The following is a 13,166-nucleotide window of genomic DNA, read 5'->3' as shown; positions in this document are numbered from 1 at the left end:
ACCTATCATTTTAGTGCTTAATCACTGGGGAAAAATCCTTTATGGTTGCACCAGTTCTGTTCATAAACTTGATTTCCAACTGAACCAGCTGCTTGAAGGCCAATAATAGAGTGATTGCAACACCTACACACAATTGCAGAGTAAAGATTGCAGATGCCATGCATTTTCTTTTGGCCTCTCTCTCTTTCTTTGGTCTCAACTTTGTCTTTGTCAAGGCAGCCACAGGACAGGGAGAATACCTAGCTTCTAAAATGCAATTTAACTTAAAAAGAAAGAAATGAAGTGCAAAAGCACTCATTCTCACTGAGCTAAACAGTGACGGGTATGCAGACTATTTGTAAGGCCAAGGTGCATGTTTGCTGAGCTTTGTTGCAAGACAGGTTCAGGACATTGAATGAGTTTTTTTGTATGAAGGCTGTGCATACAACCTCTTCTTTATCAGAGCTTCCTTTGCCCATGCCATTATTTTTCTTTTTTATTGAAATACCGTTGATTTACAATGTTGTGATATTTTCAGATGTATAGCAAAGTGATTCAGTTATATATACTTTTTCAGATTCTTTTCCATTATAGGTTATTGTAAGATATTGAATATAGAGTTCCCTGTGAAAGTGAAAGTCACTCAGTTGTATCTGACTCTTTGGGACCCCAGGGACTATACAGTCCATGAAATTCTCCAGGCCAGAATACTGGAGTGGGCAGCCTTTCCCTTCTCCAGGGGATCTTCCTAACCCAGGGATCAAACCCAGGTCTCCCTCATTGCAGACAGATTCTTTACTGGCTTATCCACAAGGGAAGCCCAAGAATACTGGGGTGTATAGCCTATTCCTCCTCCAGCAAATCTTCCTGATCCAGGAATTGAACCGAGATCTCCTGCAATGCAGGCGGATTTTTTACCAACTGAGCTATCAGGGAATTCTGCAGGCCAGAATACTGGAGTGGGTAGCCTTTCCCTTCTCCAGGGGATCTTTCCAACCCAGGGATCGAACCCAAGTCTCCTACATTGTGGGCGGATTCTTTACCAGCTGAGCCACAAGGGAAGCCCCATGGTTCCCGGTGCTATAAAGTAAATCCTTGCTGTTTATCTATTTTAGATATAGAAGTGTATATCTGTTAATTCCAAACTCCTAATTTGTCTCTCCCCGCTACCCTTTCGCCTTTGGTGACCATAAGTTTGTTTTCTGTGTCTGTGAGTCTATGTCTCTTTTGTTAATAAGTTCATTTGAATTGTAATGTTAGATTCCACATCTAAGTTATATCATGTGATATTTATCTTGCTCTCTCTGACTTTCTTCACTTTTAGTATGACAATCTCTAGGTCCATCTATGTTGCTGCAAATGGCATTTTTTTTTTATGGCTGAGTAGTATTCTGTTATATATATAATGTTTTATATGTATACACTCATACACACACACACATATAATGGAGATCTATGTGAAAGTGAAAGTTGTTCAGTTGTATTTGACTCTTTGCGATCTCATAGACTACAGTCCATGGAATTCTCCAGGCCAGAATACTGGAGTGGGTAACCGTTTCCTTCTCCAGGGGATCTTTCCAACCCAGGGCCTGAACCCAGGTCTCCTGCATTGCAGGCAGATTCTTTACCAGCTGAGCCACCAGGGAAGCTTATATATCTATATCTATATGTATATATACACATACACACCCACACCCACACGCATACACACCATATCTTCTTCTTCTTTTTTTTTTTTTTTACTACAACCAGCACCTATTTATTACCTTGAAAAAGTCTTAAAGACATTTATCATTTGTAAAATGCATCATTATCAGTGATTTTCCACTTAAAAAGAGAAACACTGCCATTAAGCCATAATATGCCATTAGCTGCTAGATGCCATCTAGTTTTCTATGATGTTAACTCTGCAAAAATGTACATACGTACATTTTATGGATGTTAACGTATGGAGAAACAAAATACAGTTAAAAAGGGAAGGAAAAGGAAAATTAACAAATTTCTGTACATATTAATGAATATATATATTCACAGGATGAAAAAAAATGTATATACCATATCTTCTTTATCCATTCATCTATCAATGGACATTTAGGTTACTTTTATATCTTGGCTATTGTAAATGTATCTTTTTGATACATTTGATACATTGATAAAGTACATGTATCTTTTTGAATTAGAGTTTTTGTCTTTCCTGGATATATGCCCAGGAATGGGATTGCTGGATCATATGGTAAGTCTATTTTCATTTTTTAAGGAATTTTTATGCTGTTCTCCATAGTGGCTGTACCAATTTACATTCCTTCTGACAGTGTAGGAGGATTCCCTTTTCTCTACACCCTCTTCAGTATTTATTATTTGTAGATTTTTTGATGATGGCCATTCTGATCAGGGTTAGGTGATGCCTCATTGTAGTTTTGATTTGCGTTTCTCTAATAATTAGTGATGTTGAGCATCTTTTCATGTGTTTGTTGTACCAATGCCATTATTTATCACATATTTCATCTTATTGTATGTTATAACTGTTTATCTCCTCTTTTCTCTGTAGTTCATGAGCTTCCTGAGGGCAGGAACAATTTCTGAATCATTTTAATCTCTAGCACCTAGTACTTCATAGGAGCTTTGAGTTATTCACTAAAGATCCCCAGACACACTGGCTAGGCTCTGAGATGTGTGGGAGAGGGTGCAAGGTAAAAAATGATAATAGGTCAATGAAAATGGTCTTCCTACAGTGCAAAAAAGTGTTATGAAGGAAAAATGTATCAGGTGCCTGCCAGGTGGCAGGTGTGCAGTAATTATTAGTTTCTTAAAGGGTGTCATGAAAGAAAGCATGTAAAACTGCAACTTTGGAGAACACATCCTAAGGGGAAAGATGCCTGAGCTAAATTCTAAAGGACAAGTAAGAGTTAGAGAAATGGAAAGTGGTAAGGTTAGGGAGATGTCTTCCAGGCAGAGAAAATGGCATGAGCAAAGCACGTATAGCTGAAGATGTAATTGTTGCGTAGGGGTTTGAACTACTTGTAAAAACAATTCTATATCCCTTTACTTGTTTTTCTTTTCTGCAGGGTCTAGGCTTTGGCATTAAAAACCAAGTTAAATTAGATTTGTCTTATGCTCTATTGCTCAATTTTTATTAATATTAGGCTTCCTGCCAGATTTCCTAGAAGCTCCATCCATAGTTGTTTTAGGCGGTGGATAGTGCTAACATTCATGCCTAATGTTTCTTTGTCACTAAAGAATTTGTATTGTGTTCCCTAGACACTATTGAAGTTCCTCATTTTGTTCCCTTGAGTATGGCTTGTGTCCTTTATCTGATTTAAGGCTTCAGGTCTCCAAATAAACAACCTAACATTACACATGGAGGAATTAGAAAAGAAGTTTAATCAAGGCTCAAAATTAGCAGAAGGAAAGAATTAATAAAGATTAGAGCAGAGATCAAATGAAATAGAGATTAGAATGACAATAGGAAAAAAATGAAGCTAAGAGTTTTTTTGAAAGAATAAACAAAATTGACAAATCTTTAGCTAAACTAAGACAAAAGAGAGAGAACACAAAATTATAAATGAAAAAGGAGACATTACAACTGTTATCACAGAAATACAAATGATTGTAAGAGGCCACTATGAACAATTATATGCCAACAAATTGGATAATCTAGAGTAAATGGATAAATTCCTTGAAACATATGAACTACCAAGACTGAATCAAGAAGTAGAGAATCTGAACAAACCAATAATAATTAAGGAGATTGAATCAGTAAGCAAAAATCTCTCAACAAAGAAAAGTCTATGACTGGATCATTTCACTGGTGAATTCTACCAAATTTCAAAGAAGAATTAACACCAATCCTTCTCAAACTCTTCCCAAAACTCGAGGAGGATGAAACACTCCCAAACTTATTTTAACAAGGCCAGCATTACCCTGATATCAAAGCGAGATAAGGACACTACAAGAAAAGAAAACTATAGACCAATATCCCTGACAAGTATTAACGTAAAATTTTTAAACAAAATACTGCTGCTGCTGCTAAGTCGCTTCAGTCGTGTCCGACTCTGTGCGACCCCATAGACGGCAGCCCACCAGGCTACCCCATCCCTGGGGTTCTCCAGGCAAGAACACTGGAGTGGGTTGCCATTTCCTTCTCCAATGCGTGAAAGTGAAAGTGAAGTCTCTCAGTCATGTCTGACTCTTCGTGACCCCATGGACTGCAGCCTACCAGGCTCCTCCGTCCATGGGATTTGCCAGGCAAGAGTACTGGAGTGGGTTGCCATCGCCTTCTCCTAAACAAAATACTAGCAAACAGTATATGTATGATCTGGTAAAATATGATCTGATGAAAGGATCAAATACTATGATCAACTGAGATTTATCCCTGGGGTGCAAGGGTGATTCAAGGTAAATCAATAAAGATGATACACCGTGTTCATAGAATGAAGGATAAAAGCCATAACATCTTTTTAATAGAGCAGGAAAAGTGTTTAACAAAATTCAGCATCCCAACAAATTGGGTATAGAAGGATTATACCATAACATGTTAAAAGCCCTATGTGACAAACCCATAGCTAACGTCATATTGAATGGTGAAAGTTTGAAAGCTTTTCCTTTGAGGTCAGGAACAAGACAAGGGTGCCCACTTTCACTACTCTTTTTGATCATAGTACTGGAAGTTCTAGCCAGAGTAATTAGGCAACAGAAAGAAATAAAGGCATCCAAATTAGAAAGGAAGAAATAAAATTGTCTCTTTGCAGATAACATGGTTCTGTATATAAAAAACCCTACAAGACTCCACCAAAAAAACTGTTAGAACTTAAAAACAAATTTGGTAAATTTGCAGGATACAAAATCAACATACAAAAATCAGTTGCATTTCTATACACTGATAGTGAGTTGTCTGAAAAAGAAATAAAGATAACAATCTCATTTTAAATAGTGTCAAAACAATGAAACATTTAATAATAAATTTAACCAAGAAGGTGAAAGATCTGTACACTGAAAACTTGATGAGAGAGATTGAAGAAGACACAAATGAAAGATGTCCTGTGTTCTTGCATCAAAAGAATAGCGTTAAAATGTTCATATTCCCCAAGTTATCTGTAGATTCACTGCAATCCCTATCAAAATTCCCATGGCCTTTTTTCACAAAAATAGAGAAAACATTCTTAAAATTTGAATGGAATCAACAAAAGACCCTGAATAGCCAAAGCAATCTTGTAAAAGGAGAACATAGTTGGAAACATTACACTCTCTGATTTCAAACTACAGTTGGCCCCTGAACAACATGGGTTTGAACTTCGAGGGTCCACTTATGTGAATTTTTTTTTTTTTTTCACTAACTGCTATAGTACTGCACTATCTGTGATTCCATATCTCGGATATGAAATTGTGGATATGGAGAGCTGATATAAAGTTAGATGTGGGTTTTCCACTGCATGTGGGGGGAAGTTGGCACTCCTAATCCCCACATTGTTCAAGGGTCAAGTGTATGTGACAAAGCTGTGGTAATCAGAACAGTATGGTATAGACATAGGCCAGTGGAACAGAATTGAGAGCCCAGAAATAAATCCACATGGATATGGTCAACTCATATTTGGCAGGGGAGCCAAGAGTATTTAATGGGGAACGGATAGTCCTTCATCACATGGTATTAGGATAACTAGATGTTCACCTGCAAAAGAATGAACTTGGATGCCTATCTTATATAACTCAAAATGGATTTAAAACTTAAATGTTAAGACCTGAAACCATAAAGCTCCTGGAAGAAAACAGGGGAAAAAATAAATAGGACTCCATTAAACTAAAAGCTTCTGCACAGCAAAGGAAATGATCAACAAAATGAAAAGGCAACCTATGAAAGGAAGAAAATACTGGCACACCATAAATTTGAGGAAGGGTTAATATCCAAAATATATAAAACATAGAACTCAGAAAAAAATGGTTAAAAATGGGCAAAGGACCTGAATGAACATTTTTTCCAAAGAAGATACCCAAATGGCCAACAGGTACGTGGGAAGGGGCTTAACATTACTCATCATCAGGGAGACTCAAATCAGAACCACAATGAGGTATCACCTCACACCTGTTAGAATGGCTACTATCAAACAAATAAACAAAAAACCCTGAGAGATAACAAGTGCTGCTGAGGCTGTGGAGAAAAGGGAACCTTTGTGTGCTATTGGTAGGAATGCAAATTAGTACAGCTGCTATTGAAAACAATATGGAAGTTCCTCAAAAAATTAAAAATTGATCTGCTGTACAATCTAGCAATCACACTCTGGGCATGTATCTGAAGAAAATGAAATCACTTTCTCAAAGAGATATCTGCACCTCCAGGTTCATTGCAGCAGTATTCGCAGTAGCAAAGACATGAACACAACGTCAAGTTTTGGTCAGTAAATGAATGGCTACATAAAATGTGGTATATTTACACAATGGAATATTATTCAACTGTAAAAAAGAAAGAAGTCCTGTCATTTGCACCAATGTGGATAAACCTTGAGGGCATTGTATTTAGTGAAGTAACTCAGAGAAAACCAAAGATTCTATGATTTCATTTATGTGTGAAGTCTTAAAAAGCTGAACTCTCAGAGAGTAGATTAGTGGTTGTCAGGGAGTGTAGGTTGTGGGAAATGGGGAAGTGTTGGCCAAAGGGTACAAACTTCCAATTATAAGAAGAGCAAGTTCTGGAGATCTTATGTATAATGTGGTAACTATAGTTATCAATACTGTATTGTATACTTGAAAGTTGCTAAAAGAGTAGATCTTAAAAGTTCTCACCAGAAGAGTGAAAGTTGTAATTATGTGTGGTGATGGATGTATTACCTTATTGTGGTAATTATTTCACTGCTGCTGCTGCTGCTAAGTCGCTTCAGTCGTGTCTGACTCTGTGCGACCCCATAGACGGCAGCCCACCAGGCTCCCCCATCCCTGGGATTCACACAGTATATATCAAATCATTACATTATACACTTGGAACTTACACAATGTTATATGTCAATAGAATTGGGGAAAGAAGACTTTTGGTCTCTCACCATACCTTATTTTGCCTTGTTTAGCTCACTCCAGTAACTACTTAAAGGCAGAGCTCAGGAAATAGATATGCCCACAGAATTCCCCCCAACTCTCACTTTATATTATTAGTATTTCTTCCTTTTGCTTAAATAACTGAAAATCCTGCTATGTCCCCCCATCTTTTTTTTTTTTTTGTGCAAGTTACCACACTTTTGCATTTTTCCTTAAAAGCATCGACTTGGATTTAACCTCTTCCAACAGTCCTGGTGCTTCTCTTTTGTGTAAATTACCATTTGCCAGTCTCTTCTGAGAAACATTTTCTCAAGGTGCTCTGTGGGAAAATAGATCTGAGCCAAAATGAGTTTTAAAAATGCTATATAAAACTGCTATACTCCTCTCCAAGATTCAAAATATATATAGGTAGATTAAAACCTCTGAGAAGTCATACAATAAACTTGTCTAACTGAGGGTTTCCCTCATGGTTTTGAACCCTCTTTGGTTGTTATGTACAGACCAAGTGTTTTGTGAAACTTATTTCGGAAAACACTGGTCATTTGCTGAGACTTAAGTGAATAATCTTTGTATTAGTCAGGGTTTTTCAGAGAAACAAAACCAATAACATCTATTTTTATTATTTATTTATATATATGTTATTGGTTCTGCTTCTCTGTAAGAGGAGATTTATTATTGGAATTGGCTCACTTGATTATGGAGGCTGAGAATTCCCACAGTCTACTGTCTACATGCTGGAGAACCAAGAAAGCCAGTGGTATAATTCAGTCCAAATCTGAAATCCTGAGACACAAGAGCCAGTGGAGTATGTCTTGTGGTCCAAAGCCTGAAGAACCAAGACCTCTGATGTCTGAGGGCAGAAGATGATATATAGTCCATCTCAAGGAGAGAGAAGATTCACCCTTCCTCCACCTTTTTGTTCTATGCAAGCCCTCCGTAGATTGGATGTTGCCTACCTACATTGGTGAAAGGGATCTTTTCTCAGTCTACCAGTTCAAAGGCTAATCTCTTCTGGAAAGTCCTTTGCAGACACATCCACCAATAATATTTCATCAACTATCTGGACATCCCTTATCCTGGTTGAATTGGCACAAAACATTAACCATCACAATCTTGTTTTCCTCATTTTGTTTTTTTTCAAATGGACCACAATCTATTTATGTTTTTGTTGGGAAATTTTAGTTCAGGTTTGGGCATGATTTCCCTTTAGTTTTCCTTTAAATTAAAAAATTTTCTTTTAATTTTTTTTTTGTAAAAAGAATATATTGTAGAATATTTAGAAAATACAGGTGAGGGAAAAGTCACAGTGGAAACCATTATTAACATTTAGGAGAAGATCTTTTTTTCTTTAAAATATATGTCTCAGCTGGATTTTTTTTTCTATGGGTGATTTTTAATTTTAAAAATATTTTAATTTTATTGGGGTATAGTTGATTTACAATTGTGTTAGTTTCCGATGTACAGCAAAGTGATTTAGTTATACATATATTCATTCTTTTTAGGATTTTTTCTCTTATAGGTTATCACAGAATATTGGGTAGAGGTCCCTGTGCTATACAGTAGGTCCTTGTTGATTATCTGTTATGTAGTGTGTGTGTTCAACCAGATTTTTATTCTTAACATTTTGTTGAACAATTTTTTTAATGTTACTAACTGTTCTACAACTTCATTTAAAGTGGTTGAATGATACTCTATTTTTGTTTTTTTAAAAGCAGTTCCCTGTTGTTGGATGTCTAGGTTTTCCAGTTCCTTGCATAAATGATACTCACAGTGGTTTTGCGTAGGGCAGGATAGTGCTCTGGTCACAAGCATAGACTCTGGAGCCAGACAGCCTGGTTTTAAACTTTGGCTCCAGTGCTGATTAGCTATGTGACCCTGAACAAGTTAGTTAATATCCCCAACCTCACTTTTGTCAGCCATAAAATGAGGCTAATAATAGTTCCAGTCTTGCTGGCTTGTTAAGAGAATAAGTTAAGTGCTTAGAACAGTGATAACACATCAGTGCTGTCACTGTTGTTAAGTACTTGTGCACATATACATTATTTCTATAGAATTAATTCCTAGAAGTAGAGTTGCTAACTGAAACAGAAAGTAACATAATAATAGCTATTCCTTAGATATTTTATGAGTTCCTGCAACAAACTGAACATTCTGTGTTAGCTTATTTGTTGATGATGTGCTTCAGGAGTGTGGCAGTAGGTGGGACAATCAAAGCCTTGCCCCTCAATCTCACTTGCATTCTAGTGATGTTCAAGATTATATCAAGTTTTAAGGTGTTTAGATGACCGACTGAAAAAACTAGGGTGGAATGGGTGATGCAGGGAGAGAAAGGGGACCTCAATAGACATTTTATTGATTTGGGCAATTTCAGTCGGAACTGGGGAGAGGCATATTTTGTTAGGAGAAAGGCCAGGGTGAAGCACCTGGACATCCAGGGGTCAGGCTAATGAAATGTTACCTGATATTCCAGGGACCTGGGATTATTTCCTGCATTATTTTCACATTCCCCTCCTCCAATTTTAAGCTTTTTTTGTTCAGGCACACATGTTCTTTGCAATTTATGAATCACACAATTCACCTATTTCCTATTCTTTATACTTCCATGATAGAAAATGAGCTGCTGGCATGGTAACCAAGCAGCCTTCCTCCTCTTTTTGTACTTCATCACTCTGCTCTGGTCAGACCAACAGCTGCTTCTGGGCAGCAGAACCCTGATGGCTGTTTGTTTTCTGACTTACTGGCCAGCCAGCAAGTGGGCACGTGGTCCTTGTTGGAAAAGCACCTCCTGATCAGGCCTGAAAATGAGAGACAATCTTCTATCTCATCTTTACAGTTTTAATTTCTTGTCTATCCACTGCAAACAATTCTCTGCTTCATCTTTTTTTCTTTTTAGATTATGTCCAGTATGGGTTTTTTTTTAAACTATAGTAATAAAGACAGTAATGAGATACTTTAGTATACTGCTTTCTGTTTTTCTTTTGAAGTGTATCTTTGTTTTTAGCCTTTACATTAATTTTGTACTTCTTGCTTTTAGTATAGCTTTTTAAAATTGAAGTTTACTTGATTTACAATATTGTATTATTAATAGTTTCAAGTATATAGTATACTGATTTTTTTTGCAGATTATATTTCATTTATAGGTTACAGGATATTGAGTATAATTTCCTGTGCTGTACAGTAAATCTTTGTTGCTTATCTCTTTTATGTATAGTAATTTATATATTTTAATCCTGTATTCCTAATTTGCCCCTTTCCCCTCATCTTTGGTAACCATAAATTTGTTTTCTGTGTCTGTGCGTCTGTTTCTGTTTTGTACATACATTCATTTGTGTTATTTTTTAGATTTCACATGTAATATTGTATAGTATTTGTCTCTCTCTGTCTGACTGATTTCACTATGCTAAGTCACTTCAGTCATGTCCGACTCTGTGCGACCCCATGGACGGCAGCCCACCAGGCTCCCCCGTCCCTGGGATTCTCCAGGCAAGAACACTGGAGTGGGTTGCCGTGTCCTTCTCCAATGCATGAAAGGGAAAAGTGAAAGTGAAGTCCCTCAGTCGTGTCCGACTCTTAGCAACCCCATGGATTGCAGCCTAACAGGCTCCTCCGTCCATGGGATTTTCCAAGCAAGAGTACTGGAGTAGGGTGCCATTGCCTTCTCCGGACTTATTTCACTAAGCATAATATTTTCTAGGTCCATCCATGTTGCTGCAGATGGCGATTTTTCATTCTTTTTTATCACTGGGTAATATTCCAGTGTGTGTGTGTGTGTGTGTGATCTTCTTAAGTCAATCATCTGGGCATTTGGGTTGCTTCCATGTCTTGGCTATTATAAATAATGCTATTGTGAACATTGGAGTACATATATCTTATTGATTTAGACTTTTCATTTTTTGCAGATATATATGCTGTTTTTTAAATTTTGATAACAGCTTCATCAAGATATAATTCATATAACATACAGTTCACCCATTTAAAGTATACACTTTAATGGTATTTATTATATTAGCAGACTTGGGCAACCAACAGTCAATTTTTGAATATTTCTATCACTTCTCCCCGATCCCGTATACTTTAGCAGTAATTCCCCCATTATTCCTATCCACTCACCCCGCCCCCCCACCCCCACCCCCAGTACTAGACAATCACTAATCTACTAATCTACTTTCTGTCTTTATAGATTTGCCTATTTTGGAATCATATAATATGTCTTTAGTGACCCACTTTTTTCACTTATTATAATGTTTTCAAGGTTCATTCAGGCTATAGCATGTCTCAGTATTTCATTCATTTGTATTGCTGAATAATATTTCATTGTATGGATGTACAAATTTGAGACCATTTTGCTATTGTGAATATTGCTGCTGGGAACATTCAGAAACAAGTTTTTGTGTCCATGTGTGTTTTATTTCTCTTGAGGATGGGATTCCTGGGTCAAATAAAACCTATGTTTAACCTTCTGAGGAACTATCAGACTGTTTTCTGCAGCACTTTACATTTCTATCAGCAGTGTATGAAGGTTCCAGTTTCTCCATATCCTCATCAACACTTATTATATCCTGTGTTTTGATTATGACCATCCTAGTGTGTGTAAGGACTTATCTCATTGTGGTTTTGATTTGCATTTCTCTGATAACTAATGATGTTCAGCATCTTTTTATGTCATCATTGGCAATTTCTATATCTTATTTGGAGAGTTCTATTAAGATACTTTGCCTATTTTATATTGGGTTATATGTCTACTTATTATTGAGTTGTAAGATTTCAAGTTCTTAATATATTCTAGATACAAGATGTTTATCAGACATATGATTTACAAAGTTTTTCTTTCATTTTGTATGTTTTCTTTTCACTTTCCTGATGTCCTGAAGCACAAAAGTTGTGAACTTTGATGTCTAATGTATTTTTTGTTTGTTTGTTTGTGCTTTTGGTGTCCTATGTAACAAATCATTGCCTAATCCAAAGTTGTTAAGATTTACCCTAATGTTTCTTCTAAGAGTTTTCTAGATCCAGCTCTTACATTTAGGTCTTTGATCCATTGTGAGTTAATTTTTGTATATGACGTTAGGTAGAGATCCAATTTCATTCTTTTGCATGTGGATATCCAGCTAATTGGGCTTCCCGAGTCGATTTAGTGGTAAAGAACTCACCTGCCAATACAGGAGATGTGGGTTTGATCCCTGGGTCAGGAAGATCTCCTGGAAAAGGAAATGACAGCCCATTCCAGTATTCTTGCCTGGAGAATCCCATGGACAGAGGAGTCTGGTGGGCTCAGTCCATAGGGGTCACCAAGAGTCGGACACAACTGAATCGACTTAGCAAACAAAGCACATCCATTTAATCCTAGCACCATTTGTTGAAAAGACTATTCTTTCCCAGTTGAATGGTCTTAGCATCCTTTCAGAAATTAGCTGACTATGAATGTGAGTGTTTACTTTTAGACTCTCAGTTCTATTCTGTTGATCTGTATGTCTATCTTTGTGCTATTACTATGCTGTTTTTAGCTTTGTAGTAAGTGTCCCAGGTGGTTCAGTGGTAAAAGAATCCACCTGCCAATGCAGGAACTGCAGGAGATGCAGGTTTGATCCCTGGATTGGGAAGATCCACTAGAGGAGGAAATGGCAACCCACTCCAGTATTATTGCCAGGATAATCTCATGGACAGAAGAACCTGGCAGGCTACAGTCCAGGGGGTTGCAAAGAGTTGGATACAACTGAGTGACTGAGCATGTATGCACATAAGTTTTGAAACTGGGATACCTGAGTTTTTCAACTCCTTTCTTTTTCAGGATTGTTTTGGCCATTCTAGATTCCTTGCATTTATGAATTTTAGGTTCAGCTTGTCCCTTTCTGCAAAGAAGCAGCTGAGAGTTTGATAGAAATTGTGTTGAATTTTGGAGGAGAATTGTCACCTCAACAGTATTAATCTTCTAATTCATGAACACTGGAGGTCTTTCCATTTATTTAGGTCTTCTTTAATTTCCTTCAATTGTGTTTTATAGTTTTAAGGTATAGGCTTTGCACTCATTTTGTTAAATTTATTCCTAAAATATTTAATTCTTTTTGATGCTATTGTAAATGGAATTTTTAAAATATATCTTTTGGATTGTTCACTGCAAGTATACAGAAATACAATTGCTTTTGTATACTGACCTTATGTTCTGCAAC

The 13,166-nt window shown here is 36.8% G+C and overlaps 1 protein-coding gene across 11 annotated transcripts in view; it reads left to right on the top strand.

Moving 5' to 3' along the window:
* The window catches only part of KLHL3 (kelch like family member 3), a 149,981-nt gene that overhangs the window by 37,586 nt on the left and 99,229 nt on the right, over nt 1–13,166 (top strand). The gene's annotated exons all lie outside the window — the stretch shown is intronic.

This window comes from Bos indicus, chromosome 7, assembly GCF_029378745.1.
Source record: "Bos indicus isolate NIAB-ARS_2022 breed Sahiwal x Tharparkar chromosome 7, NIAB-ARS_B.indTharparkar_mat_pri_1.0, whole genome shotgun sequence".
Taxonomy (NCBI): Eukaryota; Metazoa; Chordata; class Mammalia; order Artiodactyla; family Bovidae; genus Bos; species Bos indicus.
The sequence above is the reverse complement of the archived record's forward strand: the minus strand, read 5'-3'. Positions and strand labels throughout refer to the sequence as shown.